Raw genomic sequence first — 13965 nt, forward strand, 5'->3', positions numbered from 1 at the left:
TGGAATTCCCCTGTAGTAGGAGAAGTAGGACTCCAAAGTGAGTAGAAGATGGAGCTGGAATTATGGGGTTCAGGAGATAAAGGCAGCAAGTCGGTGACTCCACCAACCAAACTCTAAGTGAAATATCATTGTGTGGTCCTTTAAATCAGCTAGTACAAACAAAGAAGCATTTCAGTGAAGTTTGATGCACTTTGCCCATTACTGTAAATAAATTACCAATGCACATAAAGGCATTTTTCTTCTCACCCGTTAGCTGTGATAGTTACAGGCTGAAAGGTGTGCAGCTCTGCTTTTAGGCCATCTGCTATATTATAGTACTCAAAAGTACATTTAGGCTGAGTAATAATCCCAACTCTGACCTATTTGTCATCCACATTCCATTACTGCTGACACCACATAATCTGTGATTTAGGTGCTTCTGCTGGGAGTAAGTACATTTTTATATGTGTTGTCAATGTCCACGGCATCCTACCAATCTCAATCAGTCTCAGATGATATCTCTACCGAGCGCCTGGTTGTGTGGCTGGAGAAAAGGAAATGAAATGGAAGGTGCATTTTTTTTTAAAGGCTCTATTGCCCTGTGATATCTCAGTGTTATATAGTGCAACTGCGACTGGACCGCTGTCCATGCAATTTAGGTCATTTCAAGTAGAAAGTTAAACAAGAATACTTTTTATTATAAGGCACTGTAAATAAAACAGGACTGCATTTTTTAAAAATCTTAGGCTGGATTCACATCTATATTTTGTGATAACGTCATAAAATGTGCTTTACCACAATGCATGGAAACACATAATTGGCATTGCGATTTGTTGTGCGCCATATGTCACGTCTTAACATGATTTATTGGACTAGGATGCCATTGAGCAAAAAATCGGACAATCACCATTTTTTCTCATGCAGATCACCACAGCGCATAAGCGTACATTACTGTGCATTGTGGTTTATTGCATTAATTGGGTGTGAATTGGTCATGTTGCACTGGAGCAATGATGAGGTGTGACACATAGTAATTTTAAAAGAGATGGTATCAAAATGTTTTGAGTATAGTTTTGTAACAAGCCAACAGATGGCAGTACAAGGTTGCACGCACAGTCACAGGGAGCACCGATCTTCATTAGTCAGTGTGTCAAAATACATCATCCTGTGAACATCGGGAACTGTGCAACTGGTGCTATTCTGACCATGTGCGTTACCCATTCTGCTATTTCATCATGTACAGCAAATTTGAATAAAGAATAAATGTGAAATTCTGCATGAAACTGGGTAATCCACAATGTTGTCAAAACAATGTTGTCAAAATAGCTTGTTAAAGGTCTTCCAGATCTTTTGTCATCTTCCAGTTAAGTTCTTACACTCTTGAAGCATGCATGTCACTCAAAACACCTTGAACCACTCATTGCAGCATTGCCGTAAACTTGACGAATCATGTCAAACATCTCTGTGGCAGATTTGCACAGTTTCAAGCAGAAGCTCATGTTTGCTTTTTGTTCTAACTTGCTGTTCATAATGAAATAGCAGATGTGGTAACGCACGTGGGCAGAATAGCACCAGTTGCACAGCTCCCAATGTACACATGATGATGTCTTTGGCACACTGACTTATGAAGGTCGGTGCTCCCTGTAATTGTGCTGCCATCTGTTGGCGTGTTACAAAACTAGTCTCTTTATTTATTTACTTTTATAACTTTTATTGAAAATTTTCAGTTGCAAAAAAAGAACAACCGTATACACAAAAACATCCTATATACATGAATTCCATTTTACATCACCTTCTCCCCTACCCCCCCTTCCTCCCACTCACCCCCCCTCCAGTTAGTCCTGTCCACATTCCGCTGCCCAATATCTATCTCCTTTCCTACTTCTCTATCCATATCTACAGTATCTCACAGAAGTGAGAACACCCGTCACATTTTTGTAAATATGTTATTATATCTTTTCATGTGACATCACTGAAGAAATTACACTTTGCTACAATGTAAAGTAGTGAGTGTACAGCTTGTATAACAGTGTAAATTTGCTGTACTCAACACAGCCATTAATGTCTAAACTGCTGGCAACAAAAGTGAGTACACCCCTAAGTGAAAATGTCCAAATTGGGCCCAAAGTGTCAATATTTTGTGTGGCCACCATTATTTTCCAGCACTGCCTTAACCCTCTTGGGCATGGAGTTCACCAGAGCTTCACAGGTTGCCACTGTAGTCCTTTTCCACTCCTCCATGACGACATCACAGAGCTGTTGAATGTTAGAGACCTTGCACTCCTCCACCTTCCTTTTTGAGGATGCCCCACAGATGCTCAATAGAGTTGAGGTCTGGAAACATGCTTGGCCAATCCATCACTTTTACCCTCAGCTCCTTTAGCAAGGCAGTGGTCATCTTGGAGGTGTGTTTGGGGTCGTTATCATGTTGGAATACTGCCCTGTGGCCCAGTCTCTGAAGGGAGGGGATTATGCTCTGCTTCAGTATGTCATAGTACATGTTGGCATTCATGGTTCCCTTAATGAACTGTAGTTCCCCAGTGGCGGCAGCACTCATGCAGCCCCAGACAATGACATTCCCACCACCATGCTTGACTGTAGGCAAGACACACTTGTCTTGGTACTCCTCACCTGGTTGCTGCCACACACGCTTGACACCATCTGAACAAAATAAGTTTATCTTGGTCTCATCATACCACAGGACATGGTTCCAGTAATCCATGTACTTAGTCTGTTTGTCTACAGCAAACTGTGTGCGGGCTTTAATGTGCATCATCTTTAAAAGAGGCTTCGTTCTGGGACAGCACCCATGCAGACCAATTTGATGCAGTGTGCGGCGTATGGTTTGAGCACTGACAGGCTGACCCCCCACCCCTTCAACCTCTGCAGCAATGCTGGCAGCACTCATACGTTTATTTCCAAAAGACAACATCTGGATATGATGCTGAGCATGTGCACTCAACTTCTTTGGTCCACCATGGCGTGGCCTGTTCTGAGTGGAACCTGTCCTGTTAAACCGTTGTATGGTCTTTGCCACCGTGCTGCAACTCAGTTTCAGGGTCTTTCGTATTTTCGTATAGCCTAGGCCATCTTTATGTAGAGCAACAATTCTTTTTTTCAGATCCTCAAAGAATTCTTTGCCATGAGGTGCCATGTTGAACTTCCAGTGACCAGTATGAGAGAGTGAGAGCGATAACACCAAATTTAACATACCCGCTCCCCATTCACACCTGATACCTTGTGACACTAACGAGTCACATGACACTGGGGAGGGAAAATGGCTAATTGGGCCCAATTTGGACATTTTCACTTAGGGGTGTACTCACTTTTGTTGCCAGTGGTTTAGACATCAATGGCTGTGTGTTGAGTTATTTTGAGGGGACAGCAAATTTACACTGTTATACAAGCTGTACACTCACTGTACATTGTAGCAAAGTGTAATTTCTTCAGTGTTGTCACATGAAAAGATATAATAAAATATTTACAAAAATGTGAGGGTGTACTCACTTCTGGAGATACTGTATGTCTCTTCCTACCCATCTCCACTATCCGTTCAAATACGCCGTCAAACTCTCTCCAGACTTTTCCCCCTAAACTCCAACCTGTTTCAGATATCTTTTAGATGTTTTAAAGTCTAACCAACTGCTCCACGTTTTCCTGAAATTTTTTATTTTATCCTCCTCTATATGATATAACTCCTCCATCCTATAAATATTTTCAACTCTATTTATCAAATCATTTATTCTTGGCGGCTCCTGGGCTTGCCAAAACTTGAGAATCAAGCCCTTAGCCACACTGACTAAATTATATAATACACTGTTTTTATGCAGTTTCACTGAAGGAAGTTGTAAAATAAACACATCCATGGCTCTTTCTATATTGTGATCCCACATATTTCTTGAATATATTGGATTATTTCCTTCCTGTAGTCCTGTATTTTTGGGCAATCCCACCATATATGAGCCATTGTTCCCTTATTCCCACATCCTCTCCAACATAAAGGTGAAACATCTACTTGTTGCTTATGTGCCACACTTGGTGTAATATACCATCTCGCCAGACATTTGTAATTATTTTCAACTGTGCTCATATGCATTACCTCATGTGATAGTTTAAGTGTTTTACTCTTTTGTTGCTCATTCAGTTTTGTTCCAAGTTCCTTTTCCCATTTTTCCCAGAAGAAGGGAGGATCAGCTCTTTCCATATCTATAAGAATCTTATAGATCTTAGAGGTGACTTGTTTTGGAACTATATTTATGTTCAGCAATTTTTCAAATGGTTACAGGTTCTCCAGCATCCTAAGTGGTTGTTGGAGCCTTGAAACAAAATTACCTAATTGATAGTACCGCCACTCATCTAATGTGAAAAATAAATCTTTTTTCTTCTTTAAATCATGAAAAGTGTGCAATTTCCCTTTATTTAATATATCTTTCAAATGTGCATTTGTATCTTTAATCCATTTTCCAGAAATATTGTCCTTCCCTGGGGGGAAATACTCTGTTTCCACCAAGGGGGTCAATATTGAATTATATTTCCATCCCTTTTGCTTATAAATTGTATCCCGAACACTTAAAACTTTCTTAGTCAATGTACCAATATTCATATCCAATATGTGGAATTTATTTAATATCCAAACAATCTTTCCTAACCGTGCCTTATTCAAAAACCCTTCCATATTTACCCAACCTTTCCATTGTGCATTATATATCTAATCCACTATTCGTGATAATATTACCGCTAAATAATATTTCCTACTATTAGGCAAACCCAAATCCCCATTCCCTTTTGTCCTACACAATACCTCATAACTAATTCTCAGTTTCTTATTTGCCCATATGAACCTGAAGATCATCTTCTTTATGATCCCAAAGAAAGACCCTGGTAGATGCACTGGGAGCATATGAAACGTTTACAGGATTTTTGGTACTATCACCTTCTTTACCAGGTATATATGACCTATCCAGGAGGCTCCTCCTTTTGCAAGTCTTCCCAGCTTGTCCTTTATTTCAGTTTATTTATTTTCTGCTGCAGAGAAGAGACGAGCGGCCGGCCCGGTATTCTGACACGGCTGCAGCGGTGGGAATACCCACAACCCCCTGATGAAGCCGTGTGACCTGCGGAGTAACGCGTAGGCGAGGGGCTACGACGTCACTACACACCCGTGGATGGCGAGTATACTACGTGTGCGGCGCACACAGTTGTCTGCAGTTGATTTTAAACAAAGCAGTTTCTTATCTTATCTAATGTGAGTGCATTTGGGCACGCAATAAAGCATTTTAGTCCTTAAAAGGATAAGGCACTATGTCTGTACTTTTTTCTTGCTGAGGAACATCTAAGGAGGAGATAAAGAGCAGGAGAAGGAGTGAAAGATCCCTGCGGGGATAGTGGCAAGGGGGATAAGAGCATTGGGAAGCAATTAAGGGATACCCACCACTCTTCACATGGTGCAACAGAATTTCTAAAAGTTCCATATGTGAACAAAAAGCGAAGTAAGCCTGTTACAGGCTGAAAAGGAGGTGAGCGCATAACCTAATCACCATAAGAAATCACTGGGAATTGCAATTACTTATTTTTGATCACTTTTTGGGATTTATCACTTTTATACCAATAGAGACTTTTTTTATTTTTTATTCACTTTCACAATAGTTTTTTTTGGATCACATTATATTTTGGGACTATCACTATTAAGTTGGTACCAGAGACTTTATGTTTTTTATTATTATTGCTTTTTAATTTTATTGATTTGTTTGTCCTTTGCTCTAAATTATATATTCTGATAGTTGCATAATTTCTATATGGGTAATAATTGATAATAATTAGGAACGCGACATTTATTGAAAAATATATTTTTTGGTATGCACACATGATATGAGGATGTGTTTTATGTCAGCGAACCATATTTGATTATATTAAGTGGCTCACAAGTTATATTCAAATTTAATGATCCATTGACATTAACCACCGCTGACGGACCGCTATAGAGCCCTTTTATCCACTTTAACATTTTAGGCCCTAGACCCAGGAAAATTATCAGCTGTTTCTCTCTCTTTACTCTTTGTAAGAGGAGCAATGATCTCTTCCTTCTCTCCCAGGGATGAATCCTACCTGATCTAGGTGTATCCACTCTGACATCAGCTCTTTCAATCTAGTTGCTAATACCTTAGCATACAACTTTGTATCAATGTTTAATAAGATATGGGCCTATAACTAGCACACTGTGAGCTATCCTTCCCTTCTTTAAGTATGATAGTTATATGTACCTGCAATGATTCCAACCCCTCAGCTATTGCATTCATATAATCACACATTTTAGGGACCAAGAGATCTCTACATTTTTTAAAATAGCCCACAGTATATCCATCTGGACCAGGGCTCTTTCCTGTGGCCATATTCTTTAGGGCCAAGGTAATTTCCTCCAGGGTAATAGCTCTCTCTAGGGCTTCTAATTTTTCTGCTGCTATTCTTGGCATATCCACCTCATTTAAGTATTTCTGCCTATTTCTTTTCTTTTCGTCTTCTACTTCTTTTTGATTTCTGAGGCTCACATCGTACAGCCTACTATAATATTTTTGGAACCTACTAGCAGTATCAGTGGTAGTGTACACCATTTGTCCTTTACCATCTTTAATTTTTTCTATGAAGTTTTTAGATTTTTCCTTTAGCCTCTTCATTAAGTGTTTTATGGGTCAATTCCCCCACTGACATCTTTCTTTTGAGACCCTATTAAGTATCCTTCTTGACTCCTGTACCATAAGATCTTTTAGTTCTTCTCTTTTAAAAATTATCTTCTGATATAAGTCTGTGCCTATCTTCTTTTTATGTAACTGTTCTAACTTATAGAGCTCCTGCATCACCATCTTTATTTTTTACCCCGCATTCTTTCTTTTTTTCTACCCCTATCGAAATCAATATTCCCTTGATATATCTTTATGTGCCTCCCATATTGTGGCCACTGAAACCTCCTCTGACTCATTGAGCTAAAAAAATTGCTCTAATTCCTGCCTTAGCCTTCTCTCTATTTCAGAATCTTGTAAAAGCATCTCATTTAATCTCCACATAGCTATTTTATCCTTGTCCCCTCCTGTCCGTAGTCTCATTGTGACAGGAACATGATCAGAGATGGATGTAACCTCTATGTTAGAACTAACCAACAACTCCAGTTGTCTATACTCGATCATTATATAATCCAGTCTTGAATACGATCCATGTACTGGAGAGAAGAAGGTGTAGTCTCTTTCTCTTGAATGGTTCACTCTACAAGTGTCCACCAATTGACATTGATATATCTTCAATAGTTTTAAATTCCTACTACCTTCTCTCTGCGTACCTGATAACGCATCCAACTGAGGATCCAGACACAATTTAAAGTCTCCTGCCACAACCAGAGTACCCTTCTTAAATTCAAAAATTCTTCTTGTTACTGAGTTTTTATTCGGACGGTAAATATTAGCTAATGTATATTCAAGTCCTTGTAATTTTCCTCTCAGGAATAGAAACCGGCCCTCTGGGTCCTCCACTCTCCCTTCCAGGGTAAAACGAAAATTTTTTGAAAACACAATTGCTACTCCTTTAGCCCTTTTAACTGGAGAGTCGGCATAGTACCACATTGGGTAGTACTTCGTATACAGCTTAACATTTTTATTGTGAGTTATATGTGTCTCTTGTAGAAACACTACATCTATGGAGTGTTGGTGAATTTAACTCATTATTTTATGTCTTTTTGATGGAGAGTTTAATCCTTTCACATTGTAAATCATAAACTTAATCACACTAATTTCTGGTGCTATTCCACTACCCTACCAAATTTCCCATCAGAGAGGCACAGATATAGATATCTTAAGATATGGACATTCTTTCTCCCCCCCCCAGCATCCCCCCATTCCCCCCCCCCTTTGGCTTACCTGTAGCCCTGGAATCTGTTGTGGGTTATTCCCAGTAGCAATTCCTAATTTGGGCTGAGACTCAACCCACACATGCCCACTCCAATCCCTAACTTGAATTATTAGTCTGATTGGAGTTTAACAGCATGTTCGGCCTCCAGGAAACCTGCCAAATCAAAAATTCTCTCTACCTCTTACTCCCTTCCACTCGTTATCTCAAATGAAGGGAGCAGGGATGAAGGAACCATGGTGCAGCTGGGAGAGGACGGGGGGGGGGGGGGGGATGGGGGGGTGGCAGCTGGAGAGAGGAGAGAGAAGAGAAAAAAAACCACAGAGAACATATTCTGCTCTGGGTGACACCTAGAGATTCTCTTCCTCTCCCCCCGGGCCCCTCCCCCCTGTCCTCCCCCATCAACTCCATGCCTCCCTACACTTTCTTCCTAGATGCCCGTTGCTCCTTTCTTGACCCTTGCCCTCCACTTTCTACAATCTTCTTCTAGCCAGTGTCTCTGGAGCAATGTCAGTGAAAATATGCACTATATGCAATATTCTCCTTATATTTTACTTCAATAGTATCACGCAAACTTTTCCATATTCTTTCTCTGTCTTCATAGTGATGGAATCAAACTATCACATCTCTGAGGCTTTCCACCGACACTCCTTGTGGTCGTCTGGTCCTATGTACTCTCTCAATTTTCACATTTTTTATCACTGATCTTACCATTATTGGATTACGCACCCTCTTTATTTTCTCCGTTAGATCCTCTCTCTGTTCTTCTTCTGGTAGACCCCAGATCCTTAGATTATTTCTTCTCTTGGTCTTCCAATTTAAATAAGAGCTTTCTCTGTTCTCTACACATCTCCTCCACCTGTGTTTTTAATTTATTGATTAATTGTGAGTGTATCTCCATTCTCCCCTCTACTTCTTCCACACGTGTTAATATCTGACCCAAATCATTGCGTAGTGTCCCCATCTCATTTTTCATAAACATCTCCAGTTTCGCGAACATTTCCGCCATCTCAGTCTTTGTAAATATTTGTGACATAGCTCCTTGTTGTTCCGTGACATTTTTTTCCATTACATTGTCCAGACCTATCGATTCATTGGTCTGGTTCCCTTCCCGGGACCTAGGTGACAATCTGGATTGATCTCCGTCTAATTTTCTAACCCTTTCTTGTTGTTTTTCCCGGGTTTGCTTCTCTGGCCTTTTCTCCTGGGGGGACAGATAATTTTTAATTGTACTGGAATTTGCATTCAATTGGGGGGGTTTTCGAGCCCCCTCCTTTAGCTGATTTACTCTTCATTCCTCTTCGGTGCTCCTGTTACTTTTCTATGATCACAGGCTTCTGATAGTTGTCACATAAATGGTCACCTAAGCATCCCAGAGCTAGTTTCTCTATTAAAATACAAATTTATCATCCCTGAGAAAAATCCCTATTTTTCGTTCTGTGATTTTTATGTCCCCTAATCAATTTCTTTTGGGGCCAGCTTAACTTAAACAGTTCCAGCAATCTAAGAGAACACCCCACAATATAGTCCTCATTCACCCCCACTGCTCAGGTATGTTTATCAAACATACATCAGGTCAACAGAAACTTAAATGTCCTGCCGTCATAATCACCCTCTGAACCGTCCCTTCGGTCCCTGTTTGCTCTTTGGTTCCCGCCGTAGCTCCCAAGCCACACTTCCTGACACACCTGAGGGGGTACTTCTATGGCTTGACAAAGATCTGGGGTGTTTCTGGGTCTCCTACAGTTAGTGGCTCAGCACAGGGTGGGATCCCATCAGAGCCCTGTCTCCTTTTCATCCGCAGAGCTTCCTGCTCTCCCAGACCTTTATGACTTTCCTGTCACATGGGAAGTCATCTGTCACCTGGGCACTCCCAGCCTCCTCCTTCTCCCAACTCACGGAGATCTCGGAACTCCTGTGGACGTCACAACTGCCTCCGACCGCCGGCCGTCCTGCCTCACCAGGGACCCAACTCCTGCAGGGTCTCCCAGCTCCACAAGGGCACAGCTGGGACCATCCGACCATTAAACACCGCAGCCAGCGGGTCCTCCCTCTGGTCAGGAATTAGGCTCTAGTGAGTGGCGAGTGCCTGGACTCATGCTGCACCATGTTTCGGCCACAAAGAGTCCACAAAACTAGTCTGTTTTTGATACTTCCTCGTACATACATAATTCACTGGCAATATAGGTTACTTGCTGGTGACAGTGAAATCAGCTCTAGTACATGGCCATACAGTCCTACGACTGCAAGGCACACAGCATAGAGAACATGACAGATCAAAGGCAGCAGCTCATTATGTTACCTTTCAATGACAGTTCTTGAACTGCCTGACAAATAACACTTGCTGCTGACAGATGTGCTCTGTTTGCTCCTAAGGTGTGGAGGAGAGGTCTAGCCCCACGTGGAGGCATCTTGATATCTACAGCTCAGTGCCACCATAATACTGCAGCAAGACAAACGTCAGACAAACTTTACACTGACAGCCCACCTTGAAGGGTTCTCCTCCACCATCCCAACCAAACATTTTGTGTGCTCAGATACAAGGCCCTCCACGGTCAGAACCAGTGTGAACAAGTGTGTCAAGAAAATATAGTTGTATTTTTTTTTGTATATGTGCATATATGTGGGTTTCGGAACCAGAATTATATAAAGCCTGAAGAAGGGATCTACGGCATCCTGAAAGCTTGTTATCTTCAATAGCCTAAGTTAGCTAATAAAGGGTATCACTTATAGAGTTAGTTCACCTTTTAGGGACATTTTACACGTACCCCTCTATGCAGCATCCCAAGGCCATTGCCATTCATTCTTCAGCTTTTAACCCCGTGCTGACGACCCACATATCAAGTGGATCTTTGTCCATGGGGCTGCATACCTGTGTTTGTGCTGGGTGCAAGCTGCATAGTGTGCTCTCAGCATGGAGGCCGACTGCCATCATCAGCTCTGGGTTTTGTAGTAACATTTGGGAGCCAGGAGTACCACTCTCAATCACATGATTGCTGTGCCAGCCTATGATTGGCTATCACAGGGATCAGGAACTGTACAACCTGCCCCTGTACTCTTACCTCTCTTGAATGGAAACAAAAGATACATTGTATCTTTGTATCATTGGAAGTGGAGAAAATGTATGTAAACAAAAAGTCTGTATAAAAAAAAATGGGTTAGAGTCAAAGTCAAGGCAAGGTCAAAGGTCATGGTCAGTGCATTTTAGGTAGGATTAAAAAAAAAGCTTTTTTTTATGTAGTGTTAGTGTCTGTGTGTTTTAGGTAGGATAAAATATAAAATCATAAAAATGCACACTATTGCTACTGGGCCCTTCAATACACATCTATGGTAGCACAGCGATCATCAGGAGTAATACAATATATTTTGTAGTTCTTTGGTAAATATACAGTTAAAGTTCAAGTGAAGGCCCAATTTGGCCTGAAAGAACAAGGTAAAATTCACCTGGATACACTAAGTAGTTGCCAAGATGTTTTGAGGTTTTATTAACACATGCCAAATTTGCAATGGAGGCACATAGCCCAGTAATGAGTATACATGGGAGCCTCCTTAGCTTGCTAAGGAAACATCTATAGCAGGGAAAAGGTGACAGCATTGGTGGAGGACTAGCAGAACAGCATAAGATGGTGTTTTCTGTGCAATATTGTTGCACAGAGCAGGTAAGTAAAACCTCTTTTTTATTAAAAAGAAAAATTAGACTTTAGTATCACTTTAAGGGGTGCTTTGTCTTTGCACACCTATAGGCCGTACAGTGGATTTCTGAAAAAACTTTAGCAGGATGTTTTAAGCACACCACCGACACCGAAAGATCAAATGCCCTGGCTCATTCAAAGACCTTGCATGAGCGGTGTACAATCCGTCCCTCTGTAGCTGCAGTGGCAGAGGGGTGTTGGCTGGTTAGATTGCCTGTATGGCCTACAGATATAGGGTGACAAAGCAGTGCTTTTGAAGAATAGATGGTAATGTACTTGGGTTGCTCCAGTACATTGTAGTTTTGTGGAAAAAGGCTCTAAATATAAACTGACCCTTTAAACACCAAACTTCCTGCAATTGTTTATGGCAAACATGGGACAATACTCTACTACTGCTAATTTTTACAAGATAAAATTTGCATCTTAAAGGTATGGACTTATGAAGTGACAGTTGTACATTTATAGTTCAGGTTTTTTTTTTCTGGCGTGTCCTGAACAGTGTTCTGGGAATGATATTACTACAGACCGCCAGTGATGACAGGTCTGGTACGGCATGATCTGATCTCTAGAGTTTGAACTGCCAGTCCTTAGATATTTCCAGAGCGCCAAGAGTTTGACTATATTCACATCTGAAGAAATAAAAATTGGCAACCTGATTTATGTGACCTTGTTCATATATCTATTTAGAAAATATATATAGTATATTGATTTAGTTGTGGTATAGATGATCAACATTTGCTAGTTTTTTGCAGCTCAGGTTGCCTGATCACATCTCATTGGGTCGTATAATACCTGAAGCAAATTCCACCTTTTCGCTATAATAAATAAATAATCATAATAATGAGCGCATATGTGCCAAAGCTGCTGAAGTGTCGATTTCTTGGTGTTCCTTTTGCAGTGAGTAGTGCAAAATGATCAGTAACTACAGATCACTTATACATTGACCACTAATGTTGGTGGATATCACAATTTGAAATGTCTTTATTTTTTTCTTATTCTTCATTTTAAGATTTTTACAGAAAATATTGTTCTCATATAGGAGAGGAGGGGTGTTAAAATGTATCTGCCCTGAGTGTCAAATGCCCAGGTATGCAACACTTCTTTACTGTTTTATTTAAAACTTTGAGCTGCAAGTACACTATATTGCCAAATGTATTAGGGCCAGCCCTCCAAATCATTGGATTCAGGTGTTCCAATCACCTCCGTGGCCACAGGTGTATAAAATCAAGCACCTAGGCATGCAGACTGTAAAAGAATGGGTCACTCTCAGGAGTTCAGTGAATTCAAGCATGGTACTGTGATAGGTTGCCACCTATAAAATAAGTCCTGTAAAATTTCCTTGCTACTAAATATTCCAGAGTCAACTATTAGTGGTATTATAACAAAGTGGAAGCAACTGGGAACAACAGCGACTCAGCCACGAAGTGGTAGGCCAAAAAAAAAAATGACAGAGCGGGGTCAGCGCATGCAGACAGTCACCAACTGTCAATAGCTAAAGACCTCTAAACTGTGTGTGGCCTTCATATTATTACAACAGTGCATAGAGAATGGAATAGGTTTCCATGTCCAATCAGCTGCATCCAAGCCTTACATCACCAAGTGCAAGGCAAAGCATTGGTTGCAGTGGTGTAAAGCACGCTGCCACTGGACTATAGAGCAATGGAGACGTGTTCTCTGGAGTGACAAATGACGCTTCTCTGTCTGGCAATCAGTTGGATGTGTCTGGGTTTGGAGGATGCCAGGAGAACGGTACTTGCCTGACTGCATTGTGGCAAGTGTAAAGTTTGGTGGAGGGAGGATTATGGTGTGGGGTTGTTTTTCAGGGGTTGGGCTTGGTCCCTTAGTTCCAGTGAAGGGAACTCTTAAGGCGTCAGCATACCAAGACGTTTTGAACAATTTCATGCTCCCAACTTTGTGAGAACAATTTGGGGATGGCCCCTTCCTTTTCCAACATGACTGCGCACCAGTGCACAAAGCAAAGTTCATAAAGACATGGATGAGCAAGTTTGGGGTAGAGGAACTTGACTGGCCTGCACAGAGTCCTGACCGCAACCCAATAGAACACCTTTCGGATGAATTACAGCAGAGATTGCGAGCCAGGCTTTCTCGTCCAACATCAGTGCCTGACCTCGCAAATGCGCTTCTGGAAGAACGGTCAAACATTCCCATAGACACACTCCTAAACCTTGTGGACAAGATTATGACTTCAGGTATAGGTTTATGGGAGGATTGGGATTATGTATATCAAATACTTATAGCAGTATCATACATATACTGTAGCAGTAAATTACACACAATTTTTAAGCATATGCCAAAAACCAGGATTAAAATTGCAATCAAAGGATGTGCATGGGGCAATATTTATAATATACATTTATACAGAACATGTATGGGACATGCAATA

The 13965-nt window shown here is 41.0% G+C and overlaps 1 long non-coding RNA gene across 1 annotated transcript; it reads left to right on the forward strand.

The window, feature by feature from the left end:
- Positions 1–243: 243 nt before the first annotated feature.
- LOC149445735 (uncharacterized) lies at positions 244–5274 on the forward strand. Its single transcript, XR_016306353.1, has 3 exons — positions 244–427; positions 4827–4924; positions 5011–5274. It is a non-coding gene; the product is annotated as an uncharacterized LOC149445735 (long non-coding RNA).
- The last annotated feature ends 8691 nt before the right edge of the window (positions 5275–13965 follow it).

Source organism: Staurois parvus, unplaced genomic scaffold, assembly GCF_062004578.1.
Source record: "Staurois parvus isolate SC_StPar_1 unplaced genomic scaffold, SC_StPar_1.0 ptg000714l, whole genome shotgun sequence".
NCBI classification, from domain to species: domain Eukaryota; kingdom Metazoa; phylum Chordata; class Amphibia; order Anura; family Ranidae; genus Staurois; species Staurois parvus.